The following is a 13396-nucleotide window of genomic DNA, read 5'->3' on the forward strand; positions in this document are numbered from 1 at the left end:
CATACACCTTTCCATTAAGTGAATAAAGTGAATGTATTTAGTGCCTGAAAATCCAGTTGCTACACATGGCTCAGTGAACTGCACAACATCATACCACTACTTTTATAAAAACCTGCTTTTATAAGCACCAACTGTCTTAGAAAAAAGATGGCATCAGTGAAATGAGAGGCTAAGGAAAATGCCACAGTCATCTTATTCAGAATAGGGTATAAATGGCTAGGCTGGGGTCATATAGCTTGGATTCAAAATCCAACTGTCACCTTGGTGTGACTATAAGCACAAGCATATTGCTTAACTTTTCTGTGTCTTTTTCTTCAATGAGACGAATCTATAGGTTTGTTGTGAGGATGGAATAGTAAAGCATAACAAGAACCCATAAAAATAAGTTGCCATTTTCCTCCTCCTCCTCCAGCTCTCCTCCCCCTTATCCTCCTATTTCTCCTCTTTCTCTTCCTCCTTTTCCTTCTCGTCATCTCTCTTCTTTCTCCTACTTCACTAAAATTATTAATTCATTCAACAAACGTTCACTGAACACTATGTGGCAAAGACTCTACTACACCTTAGATTTGTACTGATGAACAAAATAGACATGATTCCTGAGTTCTGTGAGCTAACAATCTAGCTCAGAAGGCAAATGTTGAACAAATACAAATATAAATAAGTGTATGATAACAAATGTAATCATTTCATTGAAGGAAAATAGCAGGAATCAAAAAAATCAAATGATACAAATAATTAGTCCAGTGTGGAGGTAGGGGAAGGACTCTAAAGAACCATCAGTTAAGTGGAGATATAAAATTTTGAAAGTATAAATATTACTTAATTTTCCAAAAATTGTTCATCCAAAATGTATTTGTTCCAGGTCAATTCAATCAGTTCATATTTTAAGTGCTTTACCACACATTATATACAGGATGAGGCAAAAGTAGGTTTACAGTTATTCATATTAAAAATAATACAATAATTAATAAATAATAATATAAGAATAAACTCATTTGCATAATCACGACTGTAAACCTACTTTTTCCCTACCTTGTATTTATCAGAATTTCTGTATTGAAAAACAGAAAAATCTTTGCTTGAAGTCTAAAATTGTTTCTATACGACAAAAATTTAATCAACTAAAAAGTCAATTCTATTAAAAGGGTCAATAAAAAAATTAAAACAGACCTTTAAATAAGTGTTACATGTTTTAACTAAATTTCATAAAACTAGTTTATGTGAAAGATACAATAATCTCAAGCTAAATTAGCCAAGTCTATAACCTGAAGGAAAAACACTTTATGTGAGAATCAAAAGGACAACTAAATTATAGTTAATTTGTATAATGTCTGTCATGTAGATATTGCTGTAATGTCTGAAGTGTCAGGAAAAGGTTCTTAGCTCTTCCTGAGGATATAATATGGGAAGGTTAATTATAATTAGGCTATAAGACTGATGAAAACATCAAAGCTAAAATATTCAAAGAGAGGAGTTGGAAGACTACAGTGATATATAGGTTTCAAAAATTTGAGGTGAAATCCTATATAATAAAAGGGTAATATGTAAATTGACCCTAACAGCAGAACGACCAGAACAACTGCTGGAACAGTCACTATGAGGTGCACTGACCACCTCTTGGTCCCTTCCCCTGGCCATCAGGCACCAATCACCCGATGGCAAATGGGGAACCAGGGGTGGGTGGTGGCAGGGGCCAGCTGCGGGCAGCTGGGGAAGATGGCCCTTATTGCAGGCCAGGCCTAGGGACCATACCCACACACAAATTTCATGTGCTGGGCCTCTAGTAGAAACAATAAAAAGCAAGTAGAAAGCAAGTTTGGGGAAACTAGTCAAAATCAATAAAATAAAAAGAGAGATAGGAGTCTGATAGTTAAGTCAAGAGGGTTGCTTTCATTTGTTTTAATTTATTTTTTTTATTTAAAATTAAATATTCATTGTTGAAAGTATTACACATGTCCCCTTTTTCCCCTATTGACCTTTTTTAGCCCCGCCCTCTCCCCCTCTCTTGCCCCAGGCCTTCACCACCTCATTGTCTGTGTTTATGGGTTATGCATACATGCATACAAGTTATTTGGTTGATCTCTTCCCACTTTTTACTTATTCAGATTGCCAAAATGCAGGCATAGGAAGAAGTAGGGCAATACCCACAGTTCTGCCTCACAGAATAGAGCAGGAAAACAAGAGAAACTTTAAAACCTGAGTGTACTTGGTGGATGTTTTCACTACCACATGACTAGAAATATATAAGAAAAGGCCAAATTTATTGGCCTCCCCTAAAGTCCTTGACATTCATGATTGCTGACATATCAAGTATGTAAGATCTCTTGGGAGTGAATTTGCATTTATAAACCTTTTTTAAAAACTTTCTGGCAGCTAACATCTTTCCACAGGAAAGAGAATAACAGTACAATTTTGGTGGGTATGTTACAGCTAACAATTGAACTGGGGCTACTATCCATAACAAATAAAAAATATAAATAGATAATTAATGAGTTAGGTATAATTATGTCACTTATGTATTATTATCATGGGTAGTTTAAGCAAGACACATATTAGTTACAAGAAGAGTATTTAAAAATATTCAATATACTTGGTTTTCTGCTATAAAAAGATAAATATATTCAATTTAACTAAATTTTGGGAAATAAATCAAATATATTTAAAGACAGGCACCAGTTTCTCTAATGAAGGCAGACATTAGCTTCAAAATAAAAATGTTTAGTTCAAACAACAAATATTTGAAGTAGATGCACTGCAAATCTCCTTTTCATTAATTTGTAACATTAGCTTGAATTCTCTATCTATATATGTAATATGTATTTTTCTACATTGAAATTATCAGTTGATGATTGCCATAAAAGAAGTATCTTAGGCGTTTTTATCTCTATTTGACACACTTTGTGTCGTATTGATTTTAAAGTCATGACATCATTTCTTTGGAAAATCATTATAATTCATAGCTTTAAATAATTTCTATGTACCCTATAAAAATTTCACTATGAGAAATTAAGTTGGTAGGAGTTTACTTTGGACATTATAATTTTAAACAATTTATACGCTACATTTTTTCCTTTTGTTAAATGGTATGAGAAACGAAAAGCATAAAATATTTAATAGATTTTAAAGTTTTCTCTTTTAGACCTAATACAAACCATATAAAATTGATGGGAGGGTAGTATTCTCAGGGAAGCAAACTAAATTCAAGATGATAACATTTCTATGTTGAAATTTAGTCCATAGTGATGATACACACATACTGACTTCTCATTGAGATGAATATCAATAAATTGATTGACCTGAGAGATAAATATTGATTTTAGCAAGCCCAAATTCTCTATTCACATCAGACAATTCTTCTTGATATTTCCTAGGATGCAAAGTCAATAAATGAATTGTTATATTTATATTCTGAATAATTTCCCAAGTCTGCAGGAAAGGTAAGTTTTTCACTCTGTTATGGAGAAGTGCTAATCAATTCACATCTCTATTCTGTGAGTGCTCACTAAAAATATCCAAATGAAATATCTCCCATATTTGTTGCTCTAACATTTGTCTCCTTTTAATAAAACTATTATAATGACACATATTCAATTTCTTTCTATTTGCTCTATTTCTTTTTATATGGCACTGCCATATCCAGGCTTCTTTGACATGAGGCCAGCACACATAGTCATTCAAGTCAGTTCACACACAACATTTAGCTATTAGACAAAATATTCTGTCCTGATTGTCTGGCAGCAATTAAAATATGCATACACATGTTTGCATGAATTGTTTTCCTATACATAAGCATAAGATTCCTTTCTGCCTTAGGAATATTTCATTGTCCTCCCTATCAACTAGCTTTTTCGGTTTGGTCTTATCTAAAGGGCCTGGTAGCAGTACTAGGTATATCCTCAAGTTTTAAACAGATATTAGGTATCTGCTTAAGAATAAATCGAGTCCTTATGATAACAATACATAAAGAAAATAATTGTTTTATTTAAAATTAACATAAAAATATCAGAAAGAATACAAAATTTGCATGATTTAAAGACATATGTCAGAAAATATTTGTTTGATTATACATCTTTGGAACATGCTCCTAGAACACCAGAGTACAGTGTTCTTTGCTCTGGGGATGTTTCAATGGAAATATTAAAGGAGCACTGGTAGTGATAAAATGATATTTTAAATTAAACAATTATTCGTTCTAATCCTGACATCAGCACTTGCCCATCTCATATTGTAGCAAATTATCTGTGATAACTAAACCTCGATTATTTTCTTATGAATATGAATAACAATAATACCTATTTCATAAAGATGGTATGATTAAAGGAGATAATATAAAAAAAACAATGAGCACAGTTAAGTATCTGTGTAAACATTAGATTTTTAATGTGTTACTTTTAAGACTACTTTTTAAAAATATATATTTTATTGATTTTTTTACAGAGAGGAAGGGAGAGGGATAGAGAGTTAGAAACACCGATGAGAGAGAAACATCAGCTGCCTCCTGCACACCTCCTACTGGGGATGTGACTGCAACCAAGGTACATGCCCTTGACCGGAATAGAACATGGGACCTTTCAGTCCGCAGGCTAACGCTCTATCCACTGAGCCCAACCGGTTAGGGCAAGACTACTTCTATGTCTTGGTTTGACAATAAAACTTTCAAATATGACCATGACCAAAAAGACATTAAGAGTGAAGTTGTATTTGATAAGACAGTAGAAATTGTAGGCATATAACAACAACACTTAAAGATGCTTACTTCAAGTATACTTCAGAGTATATACGTTAAATACTATAAAAATATTAAATATGAAAATGAACACACTAAGGAACTGATATATAATAACCTCTATATTATTTAGGAAACTTCAGATCTTGTTTTCAATTTTTTACAAATAGTGTGTGTATATATATCAATATCTCTATTTTTATGTTTCATGTGAATAAAAAGATACAAGTTTTGGAACCACTATAAGTCAGTAATATATATATATATATATATATATATAGTTTCCTAAAAATAAGTATAAGGATTAGAAGAGTTCACATTGTTTACTGAGTTAATACATGGAAAGCCCTTATAAGAGTAAGTGGCATCTAGTGATCAATGAATGAATGAATGTTTGTTATTAGTAGTATGATTATGTATTAGTTACCATACTAAACAATTTAGATGTGCTATTTCATTGTAATATCGCAATATCCCTATTAGATAAGTTGTATTATTATCAGCATTTCACAGGCAAAGATGTTGGGGCTCAGATAAACTCCCATCGTATGTGGAAGAACCATAGTCAAAGCAAGGTCTTTCTGACTTTAGAATCCAAAATCCCCAAAACCATGCTATAATTTTTCTCCCATATTTCGTCATTGGTGGTGATGGTCTCAGTAAACGTTTCCCTATTTGGTTTCAAACTATCTTTGCTTTCCATCATGCTTCCTCCCTCCCACATCATTTAGTTAGGTGAGGGTCTTTATTATAATAGGTTTCAAAAATATATTAAATAGTGCCCACATAAACAAAGGATACTGCACCTATCCCTCCACTCCTTTCTATTCTCTTTTGGTTTAAAATCAAATAAGGAGTCTGTTTTTCTGGAAGATATATCATCACATTTGCAAATGGAACCAACAGATCTGACTGCCTTCTCTTACCAAAATGGTATAAGCCCAATTAGAAGGAAACAGAAGGACCAAAGAATGAAAAAGATGTCACAGAGCCTCACATTTGGAAAAAACAATACAGATGAGTGATGGCATCAATCTTTTCCTAGCTCCCAATCCAATGTGTTTTCCACGTAGCAAGGTGCTTAGTGAATCTGAGTAACAAATTATACAGATCAAATATGTTTTGACTGGTCTCAAATTTCTGAAAAACTATTGACAAGGATGTTTAATTATTGTTTGTGAAACCAATATGCTGTTCTGACTACCCTTTTTTCAATTTTTTGCTCCTCTCTTTTGTTGTGCGGTTACCTATACTGCCTTTCTTCAGTATGCATGAATATTTCTGCATCTTAAATTTAAAGAGCATATAACAAATTCCCTGAACCTTTCTTGGAAAGACATTAATGAAAAACAGAATGTCACTTTAATATAATTTGTCACTATTCACCCCAAATCCTCCCTGGTGGATTCCCATGAGGAAGGTGACTTGCCACATTTATACATTTTTTCTTTAATCTGCTCACCTAACCTTTAGAGAACTTAATTAAGTACTTCTAAAAATAATAGCACATACTTCATAGAAATTGAATTTTCCATTAAAAGTTAGCAAAACAAATGGATAAGCTCTTGCATAGTAAAGAAAGACAAAGTGAAGATGTCAGCTAAAAGGAGATAAAAAATGAAAAGAAAATTACTGTGTCATCAAAAAGATAATGAAGTTTAAAAGAAATAAAAAAGATGAGACATTTTGTAGGACTTATAAAACAGTCTGACTAGAGCCAATAAAAAAGAAACTTTGGTGAAGGAAATGTCACTAATTAGATATTGTTAAAGCAGAAATGAACATTTTATTTTATGCTTTTATAGGATCACAAATCAAAAAAGATACTTAACCAAGCAATATCTGGTTTTTCCACAGATCAGGGTGCAGATTGTATGACATTATCTCTACAGAAGTACAACTTAATCATGTGGTGCTAAGACACCATGAGGTGATTGAAAATATATTTGGAAAAGATCTTGAACTTGTGTGCCACATACAGAAGGAAGTAAATGCATTTTTGAATCCCTGGAAAAGATAGAAAGGAAATTGCTAGATATATTCCTTTGAAAGCAATCTACAAAGAATAAAAAAAACAATTCTATCTCAACCACTCTAACCTTAGTCTCATTATCAGCGAAGTTAAAAATAAGTGTCATAAATATATCATTTTATACTTTCAAAAAGTACTCTTAAAACAAAAATAATAGTAAGTAATGGTAAGATATAATTTGTCATAACCATTGTAACAATATTGTGAAAATATTGTCAATACCTTAGTAGATACGGGTGTGAGGATATAGGCATCTAAGGCAAAGTTGGTGGTAGTGCAAAACATGGACATCTTGGTGGAGAACAACATGACAGCATGAATTAAGTGTTAAATATAAACATCCTTTGACACAACAATCCTATTCCTAGGAGTTCATTCTAAGTAGAGATTATAATAAAGATGTTAAGATACACTCACAGCAGTGTCATTTGTAATAGCCCCCCCCCCAAAAAAAAACCCTAAAAGTTTCATTAGTAAAACAGATCTCTTTAAATGAGACACTCAGTATCCTTAACAGTAGAGATGCCCTAACCATTAGCATATTACTAGGAGATAATTTTAAGAAAAATAAAACTATATATATATATATATATATATATATTTATAATATATGTATATCTATGTATACATATTTGTAAGAGTATGTGTGTGTGTGTGTGTGTGTGTGTGTGTGTGTGTGTGTGAAATTTTTTCTTTCTTTTTCCCTTTGATACCTTTTGGCATTATTTGCATTTTCTACAATCCTATATAATAAAGAGCTAATATGTTAATTCGCCAAATAGTCGAACGACCTTCCAGATGACCTTCCAGACGAAGCTGGGGCTGCGAGGGCCGGCTGAGGCTGGGAGGGGCTGTGAGGGCCAAGCCCCTTGCATGAATTTCATGCATTGAGCCTCTAGTAAGTATATATTCACCTTCCTAAACAGATCAAGTAAAACTTAAAAAGAAAGTGGGTATTATATTAAATACTAGTGGCCCGGTGCACAGATTCAAGCACATTGAAAGGAAATCAATTAGAAGAAATATTTTAATATCGCTATTTGCCCTTTATAATAGAAGTGTCAACCAAATTCACAATCGCCAATGACAGATCAAAACACACGTGTGTGACTGGTGCCAGCAAGAGCTTTATATGTATTGTGCATACAGGAGTCAACTTAGCCTTTTATAGATATAGAATAAACTAGCTTAATTAGACCTGCTTTCTGATTTAGCTAAACTTTTCCCAGCACAGTGAAGCACTGCAATTTCTCTTTCAGGTAATTGTCAGAAACACAGCAATAAATATCAACATGAAGCAGATTATTTACCCTATGCAAGGAGAGCAAAGGGTAAAATATTTAACTGTAGCAGTGTTTGACTATATTCTGCACAGTGAGAAAACCTGAAGTCATTTTCAAGGTCTACCATTTCTTACTTCTTTTCAGTCAGGTCAAGTTTCTAAACTTTCTAAATCTCCATTTTCTGGCTAATGAAGAGAAAGTAGGATTCTACTGAGTTTCCTATCTACCTACTCCAGGACTTCTATGAGGATCAAATGAGATGAGGCACGTGAAAATGCTTCACAAACATTTGGTTAAACTATAAAATGTTTGCACCTGGCTATAAAGCAAGTTGGGTTCTTGGGCTGAAGAAACTCCAAGGAGGCTAATCGCTAGGGAGAGGAAGCATGGTGTTGCTATGTAAGGGCATTACCCAGTGCCCACAGCAACTGTTTCCAGGGTGGGCTGAGCCATGGGCCACACTTTTGCCATGGGGTCTTGGCAGCGTCAACTGCAATTTGGTGGGGTGTCACTCCGGGGTGGTGGCGGGGCCTATGTCCCACTTGGGGGAAGCCAAGTGTTGATTTGTCAGTGCCAGGTCCATGATGCCATTTATTTTTAAATGGCCAGTGTGTGTCCTGGCAGCTCCTGTGTTGAGCATCTGCCCCTGGTGGTCAGTGTGCGTCATAGCTACCAGTCGGAAGGATGGACACTTAGCCTTTTATATATAGAGATATATGAAATCAAGAAGCAGAGAGATGACATGACCTACTCCAAGTCTCAATTAGTTAACAAAAGAAGTAGTACTAAAGCTCTGGTGACCGTGCTGCCTCAATCAGTATCCAAGGGATGATAGAAAGGTTTGGGTTTGTCCCCTTATTAACATGCATTAACATGCAGGACTACATCGAGCTAAAATATTCCTCCATTTCAAAAACAGCAAAGAAAAAAAGAGCTATAAAAGAGTAAAAAATAACCATAAAATGAATCCTAGAGATCTTCATTAATTCAACTTTGCATTTTTCTTATTATGATTACAGAGTTCACTCTTTGTGCCCATCATGTTAGCAAAACCTCATATAAATGACTGCCAGCAATGGAACCTCAAATAATGTAATATGTAAGTTTTCAATAAAAAGAAAAACATTATAGAACACTAGAACACGTACTTTGTTCCTGAAAGAGACCTTAGATTCATCTTGTCCAAACTCATTTTAAAGGTGAAAAAACTGAGGCTCAGACAGATCTGCTCAAACTCACAATTAAATAAAGTACTCTGTAAAATCGTCATTGTAATTGAAATGACATTCATAGGGTTATAGAAAGCATTACATCTACCAATTGTGCATCTCATTCAAAGACAGATATTTATTAAGCACTGAAGCAGGAACTTCTGCCAGTTAGTGTTAATGGGTGTCACTCTTTTCTTTTTGTAGACAGTCCCTTCTTAACTTTATACATTCTCCACCAACATATCAGCATCAAAGAACACAAATAATGTCGCAGCCTGCAGGAAAGCACTCTAAGTTCCAACTGCAGATACTAAATTTTAAAAGAAAATAGTATAAATTATTTATATATTTTAGATATTAACCCCTTGTCTGACATAGGATTTGCAAATATCTCTCCATTCAGTAGGTTACTTTTTAAATTTTTTTTAATATATTTTATTGATTTTTTACAGAGAGGAAGGGAGAGAGATAGAGAGTTAGAAACATCGATGAGAGAGAAACATCGATCAGCTGCCTCCCGCACACCCCCCACTGGGGATGTGCCCGCAACCCAGGTACATGCCCTTGACCGGAATCGAACCCGGGACCCTTCAGTCCGCAGGCCGACGCTCTATCCACTGAGCCAAACCAGTTTTGGCATACTTTTTAATTTTGATGATGCCTTCCTTCACTGTGTGGAAGCATTTTGTTTAATACAATCCTACATTTTTGTTTTTGCTTTTGTTCCTTTGCCTTTGGAGTAAGATCCACAAAAATGCTGCTAAGACTGATGTCAAGGAGATTCCTACCTGTTTTCTTGTGGGAATTTTATGGTCTCAGGTTTTACATTCAAGTCTTTAACCCATTTTGAGTTAATTTTCTGCATGTAGTAAGACAGTGGTCTATTTTCACTTTTTGCTTGTGGCTGTTCAGTTATTCCAACACCATTTGCTGAAGACACTGTCCTTCCTCCATCTTACATTCTTGGCTCTGTTGCCATAAAATAATTGTCCATATATGTGTGGGCTTATTTCTGGGCTATTATGTCCCATTAATCTGTGTATCTATTTTATGCCAGTACCATACTGTTTTGATTACTATGGCTTTGTAGGATAACTTGAAATCATGGAGTGGAATACCTCCAACTTTGTTCTTCTTTCTCAAGATTGCTTTGGCTATGCAGAAAATAGATATTTTTCTGAAGAATGCACACAGATGGCCAACAGGCACATAAAAAGTTGTTCAACATAATATTTAGGGAACTATAAATCAAAAGCACAATGAGACATCACCTCACACCTATTAGAATGGCTAACATAAAAAAGATAAGCTACAGCAAGTGTTGGAGAGGATGTGCAGAAAAGGGAAATCTGGAACACTCTTGATGTGAATGTAAGTTGGTGCAGTTACTATGGAAAACAGAATCCTCATAAAATGAAGAATAGAACTACCATATGATCTAGATATTCCATATCTGTGTATTTATCTGAAGAATAAAAAACACTAATTAGAAAAATGCATTCCTATGTTCATTGTAGCATTATTTACAATAGCCAAGTATGGAAACAACCTAAGTCCATCAATGAATAAAGAAGATGTAGGATTTTGTATACAATGGAATACTATACAGCCATAAAAAGAATTAAATCTTGCCATTTGTGATTACATGGATAGAATTTGAGCATTATATACTAAATGGAATCATATGGAGAAAGACAAATAATGTATGATTTTACATATACGTGGTATATAAAAACCAAATATATTTAACAAAAGAAACCCAAAGTCAAAGATAAAACAGATTAGTGGTTACCACTAATAGCCCAGTTACTTTAATCTTGTCTAGATGCCACAGGATTTAACTCTTTGCTCTAGTAGGCTCAACAAGAGTGGTACCAACATTGAGTTTCTCTGTGAGGGTAGAGCCCCACTTGACCATTTAGACCAGGGAATTAGAAAGTCAGACCAATTTTCACCTACATAGTCATGATACCACCTCAGGGGGAAAAAAGGAGAAGGAAAAAAGGGTTTAGAAATGAAATAAATCACTGCTGGCTCACCTGCTAGAGTAGAGGAGATTTAAAGTCCTTTAAAAGTGACCTAGATCCATACACTGGGGAACACTTTTAAGTGGGTCTCCTCATTTCTCTAGAAGGGAGCCCTAGGTATTCTTTAAAGTGAATAAACTTTTTCTATAATTTCTTAGTCAATTCAGGCTGCTATGCCATAGACTGGCTTACAAAACAGCTATTTCTCACATTTCTGGAGGCTGGTAATCCCAAGATCAAGGTACTGACAAATTCATTTCTTAGTGGGAAATGACCTCTTCCCAGCTGTCTTCTAACCATGTCCTCACGTGACAGAGAGGGCAAGCTCTGGTATCTTGCCCTTCTTATATGGACACTAATCCCATTATGATGGCCCTGTACTCATAACTCCACCATGAGCTGATTACCTCCCAAAGGTACCACCTCCAAATACCATCATGTTGCGACAGGGCTTCAATTTATAAATATGGGGGCTGAGGGAGGACACAACCATTCAGTCTGTAACAGATCCCAAGTGCATTCTACATTGGATACTACTTACTGATCAGAGTGGTCTCGTGGAGCACTACGCATTTTTGTCTTGGGGGGAGACTGGAAAGCAGAGGCTGCTTACTCCCTCAGAACTGGGAGAATCAGCAAGGCAACCACTGCTCACATTCAAACTACACACTACCTGTGAATGACATAATCACAAAGGGACAACAAGAAGGATTCCCAACTACAATGTTTCCCCACACTCGTTCAAATAATCATTAGGTTGAAAGTAAACATTCCAGAAAAGGATAAGAAGTGCTGTGGACTGGTTACCAAATATTTCAATTTAGGTTATAATTATTCAGATTTCTTCCTCATATCTAACTAAAATTCACGGAGATTTTTGATAAAAGGGACTGAGGAAAGAAAGGTAATTTTGGATCGGGAGCACTATAGAGAAAGAAAGATATACATATATAGTATTTGGCTTTGCAAATGACAAAGAAATAAATAGAAAAGGAAGATAAAAAGGTATTAGTAGGTGGGAAGGTAATACTTTCAACAATTACCCCCCCCCCTGAAAAAAAATCATAGCTAATCTTATGATTTAAAAAAGAAAATCACTGTCAAAACACTAAGCTATGAAGAAAAATATCAAAGGATAGTGAGGATAGATACGTTAATATTCTCTAAAGATGGTTTTGTATTTTTCAAATTCTTTAGTGTCACCAAAACTAATACTAAATATTTCTTGAATGCTTACCCTGGGCCAGACACTTTCTATGTATTTTAGAGACATTATGTAATTTATATAATACTATTTAAATTAATAAATTACATAGCATCCTATGAATAATATAAAAGGTAGGTGGGAGGGCATGAACTTTCAGATTCTACTGATGACTACCCAGCCATCTACCTGCAGCACATGAAGCACAGCACTCACTGAACACTCGTCAAGAACCCAGCACCCCTGAGGCGTACTGTGGGCAACAAAACCAGCAATAAAGATGCAAGGGGGAAAACATAAGACACAAGGGGGAACTGGATTGGGAATCTGGAGATCTCAAGATAACCTGTTGATTCTGGGAAGTCACATTTCCTTTCTGGGTGCTAGTTTCCAAATTGCACTCTCTCAGGCACTGTTTCTCAACCTTGGCACTATTTAAATTTTGAACCAGATACTTCTTTGTTATGGGGACTATCCTGTGCATTTTAGGGTGTATAGAGGCATCCCTGGCCTGTACCCACTAGTTATAGTAGGGCTCCTCCAGTTATGAAAGCCAAAAATGTCTTGCAACATTGCCAAGTATCCTGTAGAAAACAAAATCTCCCCCAGTTGCAAACCATTGCCTTGCTACTCATAAAATTTGTTCATTCTATAATTTTATGTGTTTAACATGCCAAAGTAATATAAAGTGAGTGAGCCAGTAAAGAACACAGTGTCTAGAATCAGAGTATATGGAGTAAAATCTCTATCACTTGGAAATTACTTTTGGCAACTTATTTAACTCATTTGTAAAATGAGAATTGTAATTTCTACCTCATAATGTTCATGAGGGGACCAATGTATATAAGGTGCCAAGAAGACCATCTTGCTCACTGAATGCAATTTTATAAGCGTAGCTATTTTAATTATTATA

At 34.8% G+C, this 13396-nt stretch overlaps 1 long non-coding RNA gene across 1 annotated transcript in view; it reads right to left on the bottom strand.

The window, feature by feature from the left end:
* Positions 1-7116, bottom strand: part of LOC118663564 — a 31713-nt gene extending 24597 nt beyond the window's left edge. Inside the window, exons 1-2 of the long non-coding RNA XR_004970087.1 lie at positions 6981-7116; positions 6559-6733 (exon numbers count right to left, since the gene is read on the bottom strand). This is a non-coding gene — a long non-coding RNA (uncharacterized LOC118663564). The remainder of the gene's footprint in view (positions 1-6558; positions 6734-6980) is intronic.
* Positions 7117-13396: the final 6280 nt, after the last annotated feature.

The sequence above is a fragment of the Myotis myotis genome, unplaced genomic scaffold, assembly GCF_014108235.1.
Source record: "Myotis myotis isolate mMyoMyo1 unplaced genomic scaffold, mMyoMyo1.p scaffold_m19_p_1, whole genome shotgun sequence".
Classification (NCBI taxonomy): Eukaryota; Metazoa; Chordata; class Mammalia; order Chiroptera; family Vespertilionidae; genus Myotis; species Myotis myotis.